This window comes from Anomaloglossus baeobatrachus, chromosome 2, assembly GCF_048569485.1.
Source record: "Anomaloglossus baeobatrachus isolate aAnoBae1 chromosome 2, aAnoBae1.hap1, whole genome shotgun sequence".
Taxonomy (NCBI): Eukaryota; Metazoa; Chordata; class Amphibia; order Anura; family Aromobatidae; genus Anomaloglossus; species Anomaloglossus baeobatrachus.
In genome coordinates, this window is record NC_134354.1 from 56,741,457 (window position 1) to 56,762,190 (window position 20,734).

Below are 20,734 nucleotides of genomic sequence, written 5' to 3' on the forward strand. Positions count from 1 at the left end.
GCTGGGGTCACGGAATTCGTGACGCACATCCGGCCTCGTTAGCGACGTTATTGCGTGTGACACTTACGAGCGACCGCTAACGATCCCAAATACTCACAGAATCGTTGATTGTTGACACGTCATTCATTTTCAAAATATCGTTGATCTTTTAGGACGCAGGTTGTTCGTCGTTCCTGAGGCAGCACACTTTGCTACGTGTGACAACCCGGGAACGACGAACAACAGCGTTCCTGCGTCCTCCAGCAATGAGGTGGCAGTGATGTTCATTCAGCTGCTCTCCGCCCCTCCGCTTCTATTGGTGGCCTGCTGGGTGACGTCGCTGTGACGCCGCATGAACCGCCCCCTTAAAAGAGAGGTTGTTCACCGGTCACAGCGACGTCGTTAGGATGGTAAGTTGGTGTGACGCGTATCGGCGATATTGTTCACCACGGGCAGCGATTTGCCTGTTATGCACAAACGACGTGAGCGGGTGCTATCGCTAGCGACATTGCTAGTTTCGTGGGCGGAGGGGTGGGAACGCCGCTCGTCTGTAATCGCTGGCGCTCGGGTACGGTGCTTCTGCTCCTTGGTGGCTCGAGCACGGGGCCGGACCCGGGGCTCGAGCAGCGCCTCCTCGCCCACGAGTGAAAAGGGGAGGTTTATGGTGGATGTTTGGGATGTCGGTCGTGACGCCACCCATGGGTTGTGGTGATAGTGGACACCACCGCTTCTGGTGACAGGGGATCCCGGGAGCGATGGCGGGGAGCAGCTAAGGTGTCGACCCCTTCGTGGGTAGGAGCTGTTGGTCCCGGGGCCCCGGTTGGAGATGTAGGGAGGAGGTGCCGAGGCGGGGAGGCAGCGTGGGCGCAGGTGCAACGTTGCGGTGCAGCGCAGTGCCGGATGGCACTGTTGTACTCACTCAGAGTCTCTGGTAAACCAAACTGCTGGATGGACGGGGCCCACATCCGGCTGCGGTGTTCTCACTTTCCCCGGACAGGTTGATGGAGGCTGTCATTTTCCTGCACCTGTGTAAGTGTATTTGACTCCTATGGCTTCCCACGGGTAGTCCGCTCCCCGGCGTGTACGTGTTGGGAGAGCCCGTTTGCCCGCAGGCACTGGCCCTTGGATCTCTGGCCCTTGGCGGTGGCTCTGATCTGGACGGATTGGGCTGTTGCCTTCTGACGGCACTTAGGTGGGAATGAACCCCTGAGGTCCAGACCACAATCAGATAATTTGACCTTTATGGCGGCTCCTAGCCTGGTCGGGTCTGAGTACCCTGCCTTGGTGCTTGGCTTCAATCTGCTCCCCGGTTCGGTACCGGCGGGCCACCGACCGACCCCGGTCCTATGGTTCCGCTGAACTACACCAACTCCTGCAGACGGCCACCACCGTCTGCCGACCTTGCTGAATGTGCCTGGGTTCCAACCCAGACACCAACAGTTTTCACTCCTCTCCCTTTCCCTGCCTAACACAATCTGCTGTCTTTTCCCGCCTCCAGGCCTGTGAACCCCTCGTTGGGTGGGGTCAACCACCTGGCTCCGCCCCACCTGGTGTGGACATCAAGCCTGGAGGGTGGCAACAAGGATTTTGATTGACTGGTGTCACCTACCCAGGGGAAGGGTGTGTGTGTGTGTGTTAGTGTACTGTGACCCCTGGGGGTCCAGGGCGTCACACTAGCGATGTCGCTGTGTGTAAAGCAGCCTTTAGGAAAAATAAAAACAAACAAAAAGTATACTCCTCTGTATAACCAGATTCAGATAAATTGGGCTTTACTTTTTTTCAATTTAGAGTTGCATCCTTCATTCCTTGATTCTTGGGTTAAAGGGTAGAGTTGAGCGCGGTTCGCGGTTCGAGGTTCTCCAGTTCGGGGCTCGAGTGATTTTGGGGGCTGTTCTAGATCGAACTAGAACTCGAGCTTTTTGCTAAAGCTCGATAGTTCTAGATACGTTCGAGAACGGTTCTAGCAGCAAAAAGCAGGGCTTTTTACAGCTACAGTGTGCAGGAGCCATTGCTGGCAGCCTGCCACAAGCTGGTAACCAAGATAAACATCGGGTATCCAAGCAAAGCGCTTTGGTTAGTAACCCGATGTTTATCCTAGTTACGTGCAGGAAGCCGACACTTCCCCGCTCAGCTCGCTCCGCCCCCTCCTGCCCGCGGCACGTACACACGTACACACACACACACACACACACACTCTGCACACATGGTCTTGCTCGGCTTACCTGCGGTGATGAAGTCCCGCCATCCCGACCTCAGCGCTGTCACTGTCCTCCATGGCCGCCGCTTGTCACATCACCTTCTCTCGCTTCCGACCCGAGACTGACTAGCGGTGACGTCACGGGCCTCTCGCGATACTTGGCTGTGAAGGCGGCGGTCATTGAACTCAGTGACAGGTGCTGTCAGCAGTGCAGGAGATCAGCGCAGGTAATGTACCTCGCTGACAGCAGCACTTGTCATGCCCTTCAGTGACCTGGGCTGACCCATTGATGTTAGCTCAGGTCACTGCATTGCTCTCCCAGCCAATGGGGAACATTCTGCTCTTCATTGACTGGGACAGTGTGGATCGTCATGGCAACCCCTTGGATTACACCAGACCTGGATTTGTTTTTCTTTCTAATAAATTGGTTAAAGAGGGAATGTTTTGGGGAGTGTTTTTTCAAATAAAAATGTGTTTGTCGTCTATTTTTTTTTATTACTGACTGGGTTGGTGATGTCGGATATCTGATAGACGCCTGACCTCACCAACCCCAGGGCTTGATGCCAGGTGACATTACACATCTGGTATTAACCCCATATATTACCCCGTTTGCCACCGCACCAGGGCGCGGGATGAGCTGGGGCGAAGCACCAGGATTGGCGCATCTAATGGATGCGCCACTTCTGGGGCGGCTGCGGCCTGCTATTTTTAGGCTGGGGAGAGTCCAATAACCATGGACCTCCCTAGTCTGAGAATATCAGACCCCAGCTGTCTGCTTTACCTTGGCTGGTGATCCAATTTTAGGGGGGACCCCTACGTGTTTTTTTTAAATTATTTATTTAATTTAAAATAACAGCGTGGGGTGCCCTCAGTTTTGGATTACCAGCCAAGGTGAGGTTGCCAGCTGTGGTCTGCAGGCTGCAGCCGTCTGCTTTACCCTAGCTGGCTACAAAACTAGGGGGAACCCTACGTCATTTTATTTTTTTGGCTAAATACAAAGCTAAGCACCCCTTAGTGCCACATGAAAGGCACCAAAGGGTGCAAAATTACAAAATGCAGGAGAGTGGGACATTATGTGTCTTTCTGCCATTATAATGACAGAAAAGACTGATATGAAGTGCACAAGCACAAGAAAATCACCAGAGCGCTCTACGCTGTGAAAAGCAGTAGAAAATGGCACTGGAGTGAACATGTGACCGCCTCATGTAGGATGAAGCTATGGATCCTGGGTAAATTTATGCATTTACCCTCCTTCAGTTTTTTTGCAGTACAAAAAAAAACGGAAGGCACACGGATGACAAACAGATGACATACGGACCGTCTACGGAACGGAAACAGATGCCACACGGATGCACCCGTGAAAAAAAACGGACTGTTTTTTGCAGAACGCAAAAATGGATCGGTCGTGTTAATGTAGCCTTATTCTGATCTGCCGTTTATAAACAGCATATAATAATAAATTCACTGCACTCAATTTGTAAATTTGCAAGATGGTGAAAAAATCATTTATTTTAAACAAGTGATCAAGCAACATCCAACGACGTTTCGACCCGCCTGGGTCTTAGTCAAGTTGCTGTATAGTAGGTGACTGAAGGGTGAAGGATGATGTGCACTGAAGCACGGAAGTATATGGAAAAGTGCCTTGGAGATATATATGTTATGCAGGCGCAGCAGCGCTATTGCTATTTGACACGAGATTCAAATAGCAATAGCGCTGCTGCGCCTGCATAACATATATATCTCCAAGGCACTTTTCCATATACTTCCGTGCTTCAGTGCACATCATCCTTCACCCTTCAGTCACCTACTATACAGCAACTTGACTAAGACCCAGGCGGGTCGAAACGTCGTTGGATGTTGCTTGATCACTTGTTTAAAATAAATGATTTTTTCACCTTCTTGCAAATTTACAAATTGAGTGCAGTGAATTTATTATTATATGACTCCAGGGCATCGCCCTCTTTTCACGTGCACCGCCATTCTCTTTAAATTGAGTGCAGACCATTGTTATGTCGTTTATAAACAGCAGGCAGAAATAAGTGAATAACGCCCCCCAGCGTCAGAAAATCTCCGCGGTTTCAGGGCTAGCTGAGACCCTGGAGATCAAGATTCAGGACGGTTTTTCCGGTCCCCGCTCACGTGATCACAGGTATACACCGTACACCGATGATCACGTTACAGTAAATGACAGCGCCGGTAAAAAATTATTTATCTCCCATCTGGCATGAACAAACACTTCTTCTCCACTTCTTCTCCACTTCTTCTCCACTACTCCACTTTTTCTCCACTTTTTCTCCACTTTTTCTCCACTTTTTCTCCACTTTTTCTCCACTTTTTCTCCACTTCTTCTCCACTTTTTCTCCACTTTTTCTCCACTTCTTCACCACTTCTTCTCCACTTTTTCTCCACTTTTTCTCCACTTTTTCTCCACTTTTTCTCCACTTTTTCTCCATTTTTTTCTCCACTTTTTCTCCACTTTTTCTCCATTTTTTCTCCACTTTTTCTCCACTTTTTCTCCATTTTTTCTCCATTTTTTCTCCACCTTTTCTCCACTTTTTCTCCACTTTTTCTCCACTTTTTCTCCATTTTTTCTCCACTTTTTCTCCATTTTTTCTCCACTTTTTCTCCATTTTTTCTCCACTTTTTCTCCATTTTTTCTCCACTTTTTCTCCACTTTTTCTCCACTTTTTCTCCATTTTTTCTCCACTTTTTCTCCACTTTTTCTCCACTTTTTCTCCATTTTTTTCTCCATTTTTTCTCCACTTTTTCTCCGTTCTTTTTCTATGGTCTGTCTACCCATTAGCTCTGCCATGCATAGTGTAGCTCTACACCTACTGCACATGTTACTTTATGATTGACATCTTTTTCGTACCAGAGCTGTCTAAGCCTACTCTGACCCCATATTTGTCATTACTATATTGTCCTTGTACTGTATTATGACATTTGTATCATGTGTTTCATTTCTTGCTGTGTTGCAATTTTTTTGCTGCATCCCAATTGTACCTCTACATTGTTCGAGTTTATGTTATTGTCCTCTCACTCTTATGTGATACTGATTATTGTCATTTTTCATGATTACATGCAGATAAGTCCAATCTGACGAAGGCTCAGGCCGAAACATCATTTGTAACTTGTTTTGGCCAAAAACATATATGCTTATGAAAAAAAAAAATTCTTAATATGGACTGTGTCTGTAATATGTCTGTCTGTATGGAGAAGAGCAGACAGCAGCTGCAGAACTACAAGGCTCAGCATACTCCATCCAGGACTGTATGCAGAAGTTTTTTGCCCACCAAAAAAATGACGTGGGCTTCGCCATATTTTTGTATGCTAGCCAGGTACAGCAGGCAGCCACGGGCTGCCTCCAACCCCCAGTTGCCTATTTGTACCCGGCTGGGAACCAAAAATATAGGGAAGCCCTTTTTTTTTAATTATTTCACTTATTTCATGAAATAATTAAAAAACAAATGACGTGGGCTTCGCCCCATTTTTGTGTCCAGCCAGGTACAACTAGGCAGCTGGGGATTGGAATCCGCAGCACAGGTTAGCCCGAGGTTTCTGGGCGCCTCTGCTGCGAATTTCAGTCCGCAGCCGTCCCAGAAAATGGCGCTCTCATAGAAGCGCCATCATCTGGCGCTGTATCCAACTCTTCCAACAGCCCTGGAGCCGGGTGGCTTGTTGGGTAATTATGAGTTAATACTGGCTTTGTTTTACTAGTCAGTATTAAGCCAGAGATTCTTAATGTCAGGCACGTTTGACCCGGCCATTAAGAATCTCCAATAAAGGGTTAAAAAAAAGACACCACACAGAGAAAAAATACTTTAATAGAAATAAATACACAGACACATTAGAGACTCTATCTTTATTACCCCCTGTCAGCCCTCCACAATCCTGCTCTTCTGTCTTTCTCGTTCAACAAATGCAGCTCTGCTACATCACTGCTGCATGGGGGAAGACGCTGCTTCCCGTGGAGCATTCACTCCGTGAAAGCTGCACGAGAAGCAGCGTGCAGCCTACACTCCGTGAGTGATTAGTGCTGCTAGCGGTAACAGCGGTAACGCTGACAGACGTGTTACCATAGCAACGGTGCTCCCGGAGCCGCGGTTAGAGGTGACGTCACTGCTAACTGCGTTGCTATGGCAACGGTGATCTCCGTTAATGACCAGCTGTGTCAGCCGGTCCCTAACGGAACGGGGAGTCGACCGTGTGCTAGAGCATGTCGCCGGTACACGGCGATACACAAATGTGCACCGTGTACCGGAGAGATGCACTCGCAGGTCCTACATGACGCGTCATAGTCATGTGACCAGTCTGTAGCCAATGAGATAATAGCCGCGTGACTGGGCACATGGCTATTTTGACGTCACGATAGGTCCTGCATCTCTGCTGGCAGTGCCGGACACCGGGAGGATTCAGCGATCATCGGATGGAATAGCGGCAGGAGACAGACTGCAGGAGGGATCGCGGGGACCGGTAAGTGTTATGGCAATGTTTATTAACTGTTTGTGTACATTTATCATGCATTTTTATGTGTTTGTGATTGCCTCCCATTATAGCCTATTGGTTCGAGTTTGGTTCGTCGAACGTTCGACGAACCAAACTCGAACGGGGCCTCCGTTCGGCGAACCGACCTCGAGCCGAACCGCGACCGGTTCGCTCATCTCTATTAAAGGGGTTGTACCTATTTTAAAAGTTATCGCCTTGCATAAGATCAAAAATAAACTCTTGATCACTGGAAACCAACATCTGGGACACCCGCCGATGCCAGATCTGGAGCTTTTCCCATGTGAAGGGAATAGTGGTCGATCATGTTCCCCTCAGCTAAATAAAAAAATATTTAAAGGGAACCTTTCACCAGATTTGTCCCCTATAAGCTGAGGCCACCACCAGGAAGCCCTTATATACAGCATTCTAGAATATTGAATATAAGTGCCCTGGCCATGCTGTATAACATAAAAAGTCCTATTATTATACTCACCTAGGGGACAGTCCGGTCCGATGGGCATCACTGATCTTGATCCGACGCCTCCTCTCTGCTTGTAATCATCGTCCTCCTTCTTGCTTCTTGTAAATGATGTGTCCTACATCATCCACACAGGCTCTGGCCTGCTGAGGGCAGAGCAAAGTATTGTAATGCGCAGGTGAGGGGAAAGGTTAAAAACCGCCCGCACATGCACAATGCAATACTTTGATCTACTCTCAGTAGGTCAGAGAGAAAGAGCGCAATTGAAGCCTCTGTGTGGATTAAGTAGGACATGTCATCCATATGGAGCAGAGAAGGAGGATGGTGATTGCAAGAGAGAAAGCGCCGACTTGAGACCAGCCATGCCAATGGAACCCAACCACCCCGCAGGTGAGTATAATAAAAGCTGCTTTTTAATGTTATATAGATTAACCTGCTCACTTATATACAGTATTCTAGAATGCTGTATATAAGGTCCTACTGGTGGTGGTCACAGTTTACAGGGGACAAATCTGGTGACAGGTTCCCTTTAAAGGTTTACTTACCCTTCAATCACATACACTGTGTTACCCATAAGTTACCCATAAGTTATTCCATTAAACTCCTCAGAAGTAAACTCCGTAATGCTGTATGACATAAATGTTAGGAGAAACTTAACAATTAAAGTAGGGACAAAGTTACACGTCAAAAAAAGACTCACAATGATACAAGTTCTCTTGGCTATTTTCCATATGACTAATAACCTCTATTGCTCATAATCCCCCCGGAGTGCTCTGCAGACAGCTATTCCCTCCGATAGTATTATTATTATTGGACTTTCTCAGGAGTATAGTGATGATACACTACCCTGCAGGCATGTGAAAAATCTGAAATCCCCCATGGGCTCCCTATATATCCATTAGCAGGTTATAAACTGAAATAAAGCAGCACGCATATGCTGATGGATCAGCGGGGCACCTACCGTATAAACATCAGAAATGTCCCTCAGTTTTTCTACTTTGATACAAAGAATTTATATTGGTAAAAGAAACAAATCCAATAAGAACATTGTTCACGGCTGTCACGGCCGGGCGGTCGGGCAGACCCAGGAGGTGGATCCACTGGACCGAACTCTAAGATGGAGGTAGGGAGTCCGGCAGCTGAAGCACTGAAGGGCAGCAGGATAGTCCGTGCAAGTGAAGACAGCGGAGGAGTCCCTGGGACCACGGAGTCACAGAAGGTAGTCTTGGTGACGTAGCTCAGGTTCGGAGGCCGAGATGATATCAGGCGGAGTCCGGAACCTCTGGAGCAAGATGACGGGTCACCGCAGGGATCCGAGATGGCAGGTGCTGTCGGATGGCAGACGGACAGCGTGCGGGGTTCGGGATACGGCAGACTGGATGGCGAGGCAGGTACGGCTCTACAAAGAGAGATAGGTGAGTACAGGCACATAAACACCAGGAGACCTGACTCCTAGCTCAGGGAACACGAAGATCAGGCCCCGCCCCCTTGGACAAGAACCCCCTTTATACCCTGAACCTGACTAACCTCATTTCCTGTTACTGGACGCTGGCCCTTTAAGAAAGGGTCAGTGACCGCGCGCGTGCCCTAATGCGCATGCGCGCGGCCCGGGTGCCAGAAGCCAGGGAAGGAGGCTGCGAGGAGGACGCAGGAGAGCCGGCCAGGGCCTGGGAAGATGTCGGACGCCGGGATCGGCGACCAGAGGACCTATGGAGGACGGGCACCGGAGGCTGGGACGAGGGGAGCGTGGCAGGTGAGCCGGGGAGCGGAGCTGAGGACCCGGGGAGGGGAGCCGAGGACCCGGGGAGCGTGACAGTACCCCCCCCCCCCACGCCCCCCTCCCCGCAACCGGGACATGAATGCACGGATAAGAGGAGTGCCTACGTTCTCCCTGGGCTCCCAGGACCTATCCTCAGGACCATACCCTGCCCAGTCCACCAGGAAGAACTGCCGACCTCGTACGGTCTTCATGGCCACGATATCCCTTACCGCATAGATGTCATCATCGGCAATAGGTGGAGGAGCTGGACTGGCAGCAGCGGAGAAGGGGCCAAGGACCACCGGCTTGAGCAGGGAGACGTGGAACGAGTTGGGTATCCTCATCGTGGCCGGGAGCTGCAGCTTGTAGGAGACCTCATTGATCCTGGTGAGGACTTTAAACGGCCCAATGTAGCGAGGACCCAGCTTGTATGAAGGTATCTTCAGGCGGACGTACTGGGAAGAAAGCCAGACGAGGTCTCCAGGAGAGAAACACGGAGGATCCAGGCGTTTCTTGTCTGCGTGTCTCTTCATCCGCAGGGAAGCACGTCCTAGAGACACCTTGACAGAGTCCCAAATGGTGGCAAAGTCACGGGCTACTGTATCTGCAGCAGGGACATCCGAAGAGGGGGATACAGGCAATGGGATGGAAGGCTGAAGTCCGTAAACAACATGGAAGGGAGAGCTGGAGGACGACTCACTGATGTGGTGGTTGTGGGAGAATTCAGCCCAAGGTAGAAGAGCGGACCAGTCGTCGTGATGGGCGTTAACATAGTGACGTAGAAATGAGGTCAAGATTTGATTGACCCTCTCTACTTGGCCATTAGACTGAGGATGGTATGCAGATGAAAAGTCCAGAGTCACTCCCAGATGGTTACAGAGAGCCCTCCAGAAGCGGGAGGTGAACTGAGTTCCTCTGTCTGATACGATGTGTAATGGAAAGCCATGCAAGCGGAAGATGTGTTGTATAAAAGCGTCCGCGAGTTCCTGAGCAGAAGGCAGTCCAGCCATAGGAACGAAATGGGCCATTTTTGAGAACCGGTCCACCACGACCCATATGACTGTGTGCCCGGAGGACAGAGGCAAGTCCGTAATAAAGTCCATTGCTATGTGTTGCCACGGAATCGAAGGTATCGGCAGAGGCAGAAGGCGGCCATGTGGGAGGTGTTTGGGCGTCTTGTTTCTGGCACAAGAGGAGCAGGCAGAGACAAAGGCGGCGACGTCCGTGCGAAGAGATGGCCACCAGTAATGGCGTACAATCGCACCCCATGTTCTCTTCTGGCCTGCATGGCCGGCTGTTTTTGAGGTATGACCCCAGTGTAAGACCGTTAGCCTGTCGGTCTCCGAGACATAGGTCTTCCCAGGTGGTATCTGGGCCAGAGTGACAGGAGCCACCGGAACAATCTTGCTAGGAGAGATGATAGGCTGGATAGTCTCTTCCTCCTGTTCCATGGGCATGAGAGACCTAGACAAGGCATCAGCGCGTACATTCTTGTCCGCTGGTCGGAAGTGGAGCTGGAAGTCAAACCTGGCAAAGAATAAGGACCACCTGGCTTGCCGTGGGTTCAGTCGCTGAGCGGACCGCAGGTATTCCAGGTTTTTGTGGTCCGTGTAGATAATCACGGGGTACACTGCTCCTTCCAGGAGGTAGCGCCACTCCTCCAGAGCCAGTTTGACCGCCAGTAGTTCTCGGTCACCGATGGTGTAATTACGTTCGGGTGCTGAGAAGCTCTTAGAGAAGAAACCGCAGGTCACCATCTTCCCGGAGGAGGATTTTTGCATGAGCACTGCTCCGGCTCCTGAGGAGGAGGCATCCACCTCCAAGGTGAACTGGCGGTTTAACTCCGGTCGGTGGAGTACAGGGGCGGAGGCGAATGCTCGCTTCAAAGAACAAAATGCGGCGTCTGCCGCAGGTGACCAGTCCTTAGGATTAGCCTCCTTTTTGGTCAAAGCGGAGAGAGGAGCGGTCAAGGCAGAGAAGTGCGGGATAAACTGGCGGTAGTAGTTGGCGAATCCCAGGAAGCGTTGGATTGCCTTCAGTCCAGAAGGCGGAGGCCAGTTGATGATGGCGGAGACCTTCTTGGGGTCCATCTGCAGTCCAGTATCAGAGATGATGTACCCCAGAAAGGGGAGGGAAGACTGCTCAAAGACACACTTCTCATACTTTGCGTACAGGCGATTCTCTCTCAGTCTTTGTAAGACCAGCTGTACGTTTTCTCTGTGGGTTTGGAGGTCCGGAGAGAAGACAAGGATGTCATCTAGATAAACAACCACACAGATGTAGAGAAGGTCCCGAAACACGTCGTTCACCAGTTCTTGGAAGACGGCAGGAGCGTTACACAGACCGAAGGGCATCACGCAGTACTCATAATGTCCATCGCGCGTATTAAACGCGGTTTTCCATTCGTCACCAGAGCGGATGCGTACCAGATTGTAAGCACCCCGAAGATCCAGCTTGGTGAACACACGAGCTCCTCTAAGCCGGTCAAATAATTCGGGAATGAGCGGCAGGGGGTATTTGTTTTTCACGGTGATTTGGTTGAGACCCCGGTAGTCTATGCATGGGCGTAAGTCTCCCTCTTTCTTCTTGACAAAGAAGAAACCTGCTCCAGCAGGAGAGGAGGATCTCCGAATGAACCCTCTTGCTAGGCTCTCTGAGATGTAATCTGACATGGCCCTGGTTTCGGCTGGAGATAAAGGATATATCCGTCCTCTAGGTGGGGTTGTCCCTGGAAGCAGGTCAATGGCACAATCGTATGGACGATGTGGCGGCAGTACCTCGGATTCCTTTTTGTCAAAGACATCGGCAAAGGACCAATAGGCCGAAGGCAGCCCCGTTAGGGTCTCAGGAACCGGAGGTCGTCGGAGGGGTGGTATGGACTTTAGGCACCTCTCATGACACGAAGAGCCCCAACGGGTGACTTCGCCAGTACCCCAGCTAACCGATGGTTCATGTGTCCGCAACCATGGGAGTCCCAACAGGATCTGGTGGGACATGTGTGGGAGAACGTAGAGAGCGATGTTCTCGGTGTGAAGAGCACCGATGCGTAGTTCGACAGGCCTGGTGATCAAGGAGATGGTATCAGAGAGAGGCCTCCCATCCACCGAAGCAATCACTAGGGGTTTGTCGAGTGGCATGACAGGCACCCGGTACTTGTCCACCGTGGCCTGCTGGATGAAATTGCCTGCTGCCCCGGAATCGAGGTAGGCATCAGCCGTGAACCGCGTCTCTCCCGTGGTCACTTGCACTGTCCATGTAACTGGGTCAGAGAGGGTCCCAGCACCTAGGGTGGCCTCTCCTACCAACCCTAGGCTTTGGAGTTTCCCGGCCTCTCTGGACAGGAGCGTAGCAGGTGGGTGTCCTCACCACAGTAAAAGCAGAGGCCCTGGGCGAGCCGCTCTGCTCGACGTCGTTCAGACTGCCGCACTCGGTCGATCTGCATGGGCTCGTGGACGGGAATCCCAGCTGTTGATGACTGAGGAACGGAGGACTTCTGCGGAGGAGGAGAATGCCGTACCGGGCGTCTCTCCCGAGATAGCTCTTTGGAGCGCTCCTGAAAACGTATGTCCACACGAGTTGCTAGGGCGATCAGTGCATCTAGGGTGGAGGGCACGTCCCGACCCGCCAACTCATCCTTGATGCGACTCGAGAGTCCTTCCCAGAAGGCGGCTGTTAGGGCCTCATTATTCCACCCGAGTTCTGAAGCCAAAGTGCGGAAACGGATGGCGTATTGACCCACCGTCAGTGTCCCTTGACGTAGGCGGAGGAGTGATGAAGCAGAGGCAGAGGCGCGTCCTGGCTCGTCAAAGGTACTGCGGAAGGCCTGTAGGAACTGTTGAAGATCCTTGGTCATGGGGTCCTCCTTCTCCCACAAGGGGTTCATCCACGCCAGCGCCTCGCCCTCTAGGTGGGACATTATAAAGGCGACCTTGGCTTGGTCGGAGGCGAACAGATGTGGCAGCTGCGTGAAGTGAAGGGAGCATTGGTTTATGAAGCCCCTGCAGGTCTTGGGATCTCCAGCATACCGAGGAGGTGACGCCAAACGGAGTCGGGAAGCATCTGAAGAGGCTGCCACTGGTACGGGAGCCATGGCTTGCCTGGCGGGGGACCTGGGTGCCGCAGGCGTCATTGATGCTTGTAATGTGTACAGGCGGGTGTCCACGGAGGTCATGAATTGCAGCATGCGGGTCTGGACCTCACGCTGGCGTTGGAGTTCCTCTTGCAGGGCCATTAGTGCAGCAGCGGGATCCATGGCCTGATCTTACTGTCACGGCCGGGCGGTCGGGCAGACCCAGGAGGTGGATCCACTGGACCGAACTCTAAGATGGAGGTAGGGAGTCCGGCAGCTGAAGCACTGAAGGGCAGCAGGATAGTCCGTGCAAGTGAAGACAGCGGAGGAGTCCCTGGGACCACGGAGTCACAGAAGGTAGTCTTGGTGACGTAGCTCAGGTTCGGAGGCCGAGATGATATCAGGCGGAGTCCGGAACCTCTGGAGCAAGATGACGGGTCACCGCAGGGATCCGAGATGGCAGGTGCTGTCGGATGGCAGACGGACAGCGTGCGGGGTTCGGGATACGGCAGACTGGATGGCGAGGCAGGTACGGCTCTACAAAGAGAGATAGGTGAGTACAGGCACATAAACACCAGGAGACCTGACTCCTAGCTCAGGGAACACGAAGATCAGGCCCCGCCCCCTTGGACAAGAACCCCCTTTATACCCTGAACCTGACTAACCTCATTTCCTGTTACTGGACGCTGGCCCTTTAAGAAAGGGTCAGTGACCGCGCGCGTGCCCTAATGCGCATGCGCGCGGCCCGGGTGCCAGAAGCCAGGGAAGGAGGCTGCGAGGAGGACGCAGGAGAGCCGGCCAGGGCCTGGGAAGATGTCGGACGCCGGGATCGGCGACCAGAGGACCTATGGAGGACGGGCACCGGAGGCTGGGACGAGGGGAGCGTGGCAGGTGAGCCGGGGAGCGGAGCTGAGGACCCGGGGAGGGGAGCCGAGGACCCGGGGAGCGTGACAACGGCATTATACTTTAAGCAAGAAATCTTTCAAAACTTATAATTATGAAGTACAATGTTTTGCAAAAGTATTCACCAGCTTGGCTATTTACCTATTTTGTTAGAATACAACCTGTGTTTAATTATTTTTATAATCCGATTTGTGGGTGATGGATCAGCATTAATATAGTCTACATTGGTTAAGTAAGGGTGAAAAATAGAAGCAAAAATTAAATTTATGGGATACAATAAATAAAAATTTCCTTTTGCATATGTATTCCCCACCTTTTTGCCACGAAGCCCCAAAAAATTTCTGGTTCAAGTAATTATCTTAATACGTCGCATGCTTATTGGGTGGATGAAGTCCATCTCTGTGGATACTAAGTATCCCTGGGTCTGTCAGTATATACACACCTATTCTGAAAGGCTACAGAAACTGCATAAAAGCAATGAGATGAATATATCTTTTTTTCTAACTGTCTGACTGGTAATCTACTGGTAACTTAGGCAAAATGGTGGCCTAACCTGATTGCCATTTTTCTTATTTGGCGCCAAGTGACTTATAAACAATCTATACTTTTGAGAATTTTGATATTTTGAACTATTCTTGGAGTATTTGGTTCTACTTATTTCACAGAATCATAGGATCATAGAATAGTAGAGTTGGAAAGAACCTTAAGGGCCATCGGGTCCAACCCCTGTGAGTGTAGGTTTTCCTAAATCATCCAGTCTCTGTTTGAAGATTTCCATTGATGGAGAAGCCACTACCTCCCGTGGTCACCTGTTCCATTCTCTGACTGCCCTCACTCTCAGAAAGATTATAGAATAGTAGGATTGGAAGGGACCTCAAGGGTCATCGTAGGGACCTCAAGGGCCATCAGGTTTTCCTAAATCATGCCAGCTTTGTGTATCCAGTTTCCACTTGAAGATTTCCATTGATGGAGAGCTCATTACCTCCCGCAGTAGCCTGTTCCACTCTCTGACTGCCCTCACTACCTCCCGCAGTAGCCTATTCAACTCTCTGACTGCCCTCCCTCTTAGAACGTTTATAGAATCATAGAATGGCAGAGTTGGAAGGGACCTCAAGGGCCATCGTAGGGACCTCAAGGGCCATTGGGTCCAACCCTCTGTGAGTGCAGGTTTTCGCAAATCATCCCAGACATATGTTTATCCAGTTTCACCTTGAATATTTCCATTGATGGAGAGCTTGCTACCTCCCGTGGTCACCTGTTCCCCTCTCTGACTGCCCTAACTGTCAGAACATTTATAGAATCATAGAATGGTAGAGTTGAAAGAGACCTCAAGGGCCATCAGGTCCAACCGAGTGCAGGTTTCCTAAATCATGCCAGCTTTGTGTATCCAGTTTCCGCTTGAAGATTTCCATTGATGGAGCGCTTGCTATCTCCCTTGGTCACCTGTTCCACTCTCTGACTGCCCTCACTGTCGGGAAGTTTATAGAATCATAGAATGGTAAAGTTGGAAAAGACCTCAAGGGCCATCAGGTCCAACCGAGTGCAGGTTTTCCTAAATCATCCCAGCTATTTATTTATCCAGTTTCTGCTTGAAGATTTCCATTGATGAAAAGCTCACCACCTCCCGTGGTCGCCTGTTCCACTCTCTGACCACCCTCACTACCTCCCGTGGTCGCCTGTTCCACTCTCTGACTGCCCTCAATGTCAGAAAGTCTCTCTGTTTTGCTTCTCATGTGAATACAGCCCATCTTTAAACTGGAGTGAATTATTGTAAGAAATGTACTCCATTTATGGACTGGAGTATATTTCTCTTAAAGGTTCCACCACTTTTAGGTCATAAATATTACAATGGTGGGATCTGTCACTCTTCACTGATCTGCTGTTATCAGGTCTGGTAGTAGATGGATGCTACATGCTAAGAGTGCGGAAGGAGCGCAGGAACTAATGCCCTTGCACCTAGTCCCTGCACTCATTAGCATATCATAAAGGATCTTTAGAAATAATTTTCCTAAAGATCCCTTTCTCTATGCTACTAGATATAGGGACAGTTAGGCAGGGATTAGCAATATGCACCCAGAACTGCTCGTGGTTCTGGGTTCATATTGCACTTGACAGGTTCCCTTTAAAGCCACTTTTGGGTCATGTAAAGTGAAGTGTGATTTGGAGAATCTGTAGAGGGTCACATTACAGAAAAGAAGAGTGGAAAGGCGCTAGATCCTGGAGAAGAGAGTCGTAGGTGAGCATATTGATACATACACAGTATATGCTAAAAATAAATCTTCATGGCTCTTTTTCTTTTAGAAAGAATCACAACGTTGTCATTGCAAGACTTTGATTTGATTCTAATACAAAAAAGGGTTAAAAATAATAAGTTGAAAGCACATTAAATAGGTGTTTACTACATTACAGAAGTAACAGCAAAAAGGTGTCGTCAGCCTTTTCAGAGTCAGGACCTGCGCGGTAGTGTAATTGAAGCTCCTCCATGCATACAATTGCTATCGAAAACAATTTTGATTGTAGCTCTGAAATAACAAGTCTCTTGATTAGGTAAATCAGTCAACTGTACATACCCCATGTCTGCCTGCAATTTGCCTTAAAATACCTCCGTCCACTGAGTGGTTGCTCTCTGGCACTGGGAGGGTCAGTTCTGATATAGTCCTGGTATGTGTAGAGCTTGCTCCACATGCTGGGACCTGGGCTGGCCTCTATCCACAATTGCCTCTTTTGCAACATAGAAGCGGTTATATATACAGGTTACAGGTATGTGTGCTCCATTATGGTTCTGCTTTTAACTTTATCTAGGAGGCCGCATGGCACATGAAATACAGAATATAGAGTAGGACCCCCCTATTGAGATTTGCCGTGACGTTGGCAGGGGTGGCTCAAAGAATTGATCAATTATTTGCTAAAAATCTCATTTGTATTACAGTACAGTTGGAATAAATCTGTGAATTTGCACTTTTTATATGATGCATGCCATTTTCAGATCGTGCTGGCTCCCCTCTCTCTCTGTTTGGTTGTAGTTATGCTACAAATGTCTGGTGGCTGGTCACCACCATGCTATGCACGCCTGATCTTGGTTTGCAATATATTCCTCCTGTTGGTATCTGTACACATTCAGTTGCCTCACCCTTTCCACAGGCATTGCTAATTAAGCACCATACTTGGATCTGGTCCGCCTTTATCAATGGTTGCTCTCTGGCACTGGGAGGGTCAGTTCTGATATAGTCCTGGTATGTGTAGAGCTTGCTCCACATGCTGGGACCTGGGCTGGCCTCTATCCACAATTGCCTCTTTTGCAACATAGAAGCGGTTATATATACAGGTTACAGGTATGTGTGCTCCATTATGGTTCTGCTTTTAACTTTATCTAGGAGGCCGCATGGCACATGAAATACAGAATATAGAGTAGGACCCCCCTATTGAGATTTGCCGTGACGTTGGCAGGGGTGGCTCAAAGAATTGATCAATTATTTGCTAAAAATCTCATTTATATTACAGCACAGTTGGAATAAATCTGTGAATTTGCACTTTTTATATGATGCATGCCATTTTCAGATCATGCTGGCTCCCCTCTCTCTCTGTTTGGTTGTAGTTATGCTACAAATGTCTGGTGGCTGGTCACCACCATGCTATGCACGCCTGATCTTGGTTTGCAATATATTCCTCCTGTTGGTAGCTGTACACATTCAGTTGCCTCACCCTTTCCACAGGCATTGCTAATTAAGCACCATACTTGGATCTGGTCCGCCTTTATCAATGGTTGCTCTCTGGCACTGGGAGGGTCAGTTCTGATATAGTCCTGATATGTGTAGAGCTTGCTCCACATGCTGGGACCTGGGCTGGCCTCTATCCACAATTGCCTCTTTTGCAACATAGAAGCGGTTATATATACAGGTTACAGGTATGTGTGCTCCATTATGGTTCTGCTTTTAACTTTATCTAGGAGGCCGCATGGCACATGAAATACAGAATATAGAGTAGGACCCCCTATTGAGATTTGCCGTGACGTTGGCAGGGGTGGCTCAAAGAATTGATTAATTATTTGCTAAAAATCTCATTTATATTACAGTACAGTTGGAATAAATCTGTGAATTTGCACTTTTTATATGATGCATGCCATTTTCAGATCGTGCTGGCTCCCCTCTCCCACCCAGAACTGCTCGTGGTTCTGGGTTCATATTGCACTTGACAGGTTCCCTTTAAAGCCACTTTTGGGTCATGCAAAGTGAAGTGTGATTTGGAGAATCTGTAGAGGGTCACATCACAGAAAAGAAGAGTGGAAAGGCGCTAGATCCTGGAGAAGAGAGTCGTAGGTGATCATATTGATACATACACAGTATATGCTAAAAATAAATCTTCATGGCTCTTTTTCTTTTAGAAAGAATCACAACGTTGTCATTGCAAGACTTTGATTTGATTCTAATACAAAAAAGGGTTAAAAATAATAAGTTGAAAGCACATTAAATAGGTGTTTACTACATTACAGAAGTAACAGCAAAAAGGTGTCGTCAGCCGTTTCAGAGTCAGGACCTGCGCGGTGGTGTAATTGAAGCTCCTCCATGCATACAATTGCTATCGAAAACAATTTTGATTGTAGCTCTGAAATAACAAGTCTCTTGATTAGGTAAATCAGTCAACTGTACATACCCCATGTCTGCCTGCAATTTGCCTTAAAATACCTCCGTCCACTGAGTTCCATACTGTGCATGTGTAATGGAGTGAAATACAAAATCACATAAGACTTGATATACTAATGCAGAGCAAATGGACTCGCGAGCAGCGCCCATAGCAAGCGAGCACGGTGATCTCCGACCCAGCTTGAACAAGATAATAGAAGCGAGGGGTAGGTCACATCTTACCGGAGAGGTTTTTCTTTTTACATGCAGAATATAATCAGATGTTTTATTCTGTATAAAGAATGTGCTTTAATACAAAATGTATATACAGAAGATGCAATAACATTTCCCCGTCCTATTCAAAATATTGGTATTTGTGTTTCAGGATGACGTATTTTGCGGTGACCAAGTGTGACCCCCAATATCTCCAGAGGCAACAAGTCTTTTTCAGTGAAAAGTATTAATCTTTTGAATAGCCTACCTCAGGAGCTGATCGCAGTAGGAGCGGACAGTGATATCCTCTTTTACTTCTCAGTTAAAATTAAAGGGAATCTGTCAGCAGTTTTATGCTAAGTAATCTGAAGACAGCATGCTGCAAGGGTTAAAATATAGAATGCAGGGATGTCTGTCTTGTCAATGTCCGATCTATTGTTTATTTGAAATGTTTGTTTAAGCAGCAGGACACTTATCATTGCTCTTGTGCCCAGCAGTCCAGTACACCCCTTCCTCTGATTGACACCACACTGTCAAAGTACAATCTCTATAAAGAGCCTGGTGTGGACAGAGAGAGCTCTCTCAGCTCTGCTACATGAGTAATGCTAAAAATTCAGATAATGTCAGCATGGCTGCAGCCAGTAATCTAAGTGTTACATCATTGGATTCAGGATCTCTTTGCCTACATCATGCTACTCTCAGATGAGGTGGCAAAAACCTGCTGACAAATTCCCTTTAATGGACATATGTATTTTTTAATTATGTGCTTATGTGACTATGTAAGTACACAGTAATATTGAACAATTGTTCTCATCTACTTTCTCGTTATTTGCACCTTTTCCCAACCAGCCTGATTTTCTGGTTGCTGGAAGTGGGGTATGGGCCAGTGCTCCTGATTGATTGACACAAGAATAAACGTGAGTTCTTGCAGATATTACGGGATTGTTTAAGTGGACAATATTGTAGCATGGCTCCTGGGCTACTGTGAATAATAATAATGATGATAATAATACACATTATAATAATAATAATAATAATAATAATAATAATAATAATACCTACATAATGGCAACATATTCTGAGGCACTTACAATTCAGATGGGATATGAACAGATAATATAAGATATTTCACAGTAATACACAATTCTACAATTAACATATTTGACCAGGTTTAAGAGCAAAATATGCAGTGACTCATGTCACTTGTATGCTGATGGCATAAATGCGGCCATGTGACTGCTAGCTTGAATCAGTAATATTGGAGAACCGTGTCCACATCCTAACATGGAGACACCTTTGTGGGTAAGAGTGGTAAGTTTATATTGTATTCAATAATGGATGAGCAACCAATGCAAAGACTGGCACAGGGTGGAGGCATTAGTGTAGTAGCTGGAAAGAAACATGAGGGTGGATTCTTCATTCTATAGAAATAAATGGACCTGAGAATTGGCTACAAACAGAACAAATTAATAAATAAATAAGTAAATTAAAAAAATGTAAAATGTATATATATATATATATATATATATATATATATATATATATATACATATATATCTCAAAGAAGACACAGCAGGGGAACATAGGGAAGTAGACAAAAGAAGATAAATTGCAAACTTTCTTATTTTTTTTCTCACTATTAAGCACCAAAGACTGTGTACAACTGATATCTCTACACCTCCTATAGATATCACACTGTTTAAAATGCTAACATTACTGAATATTATGTATATTTATCTTAGTTATATAACAGAAAATGTAAAAAGTAGGGCTACATTCTGCTCACAATGCTTTAGGTGTCCCTTGGGCTGCTCATCCAACATGTAGAGAACAGCACATACTGATCAATAATGAATTTTCTTTATTAACAATATAGTAGTTCAGTAGTGTCAACAAAGAAAAATGCATTTTTCATTCTTTATACTTTCAGATCCAATGTAGTTTTAGTCAGAAAGAAAAAAAAAATATAGAATGTTCAGGGTTATTCTTTTTCAGGATCTTTCTTCAAGTCACCACAAGGTGAAGCCCAGCC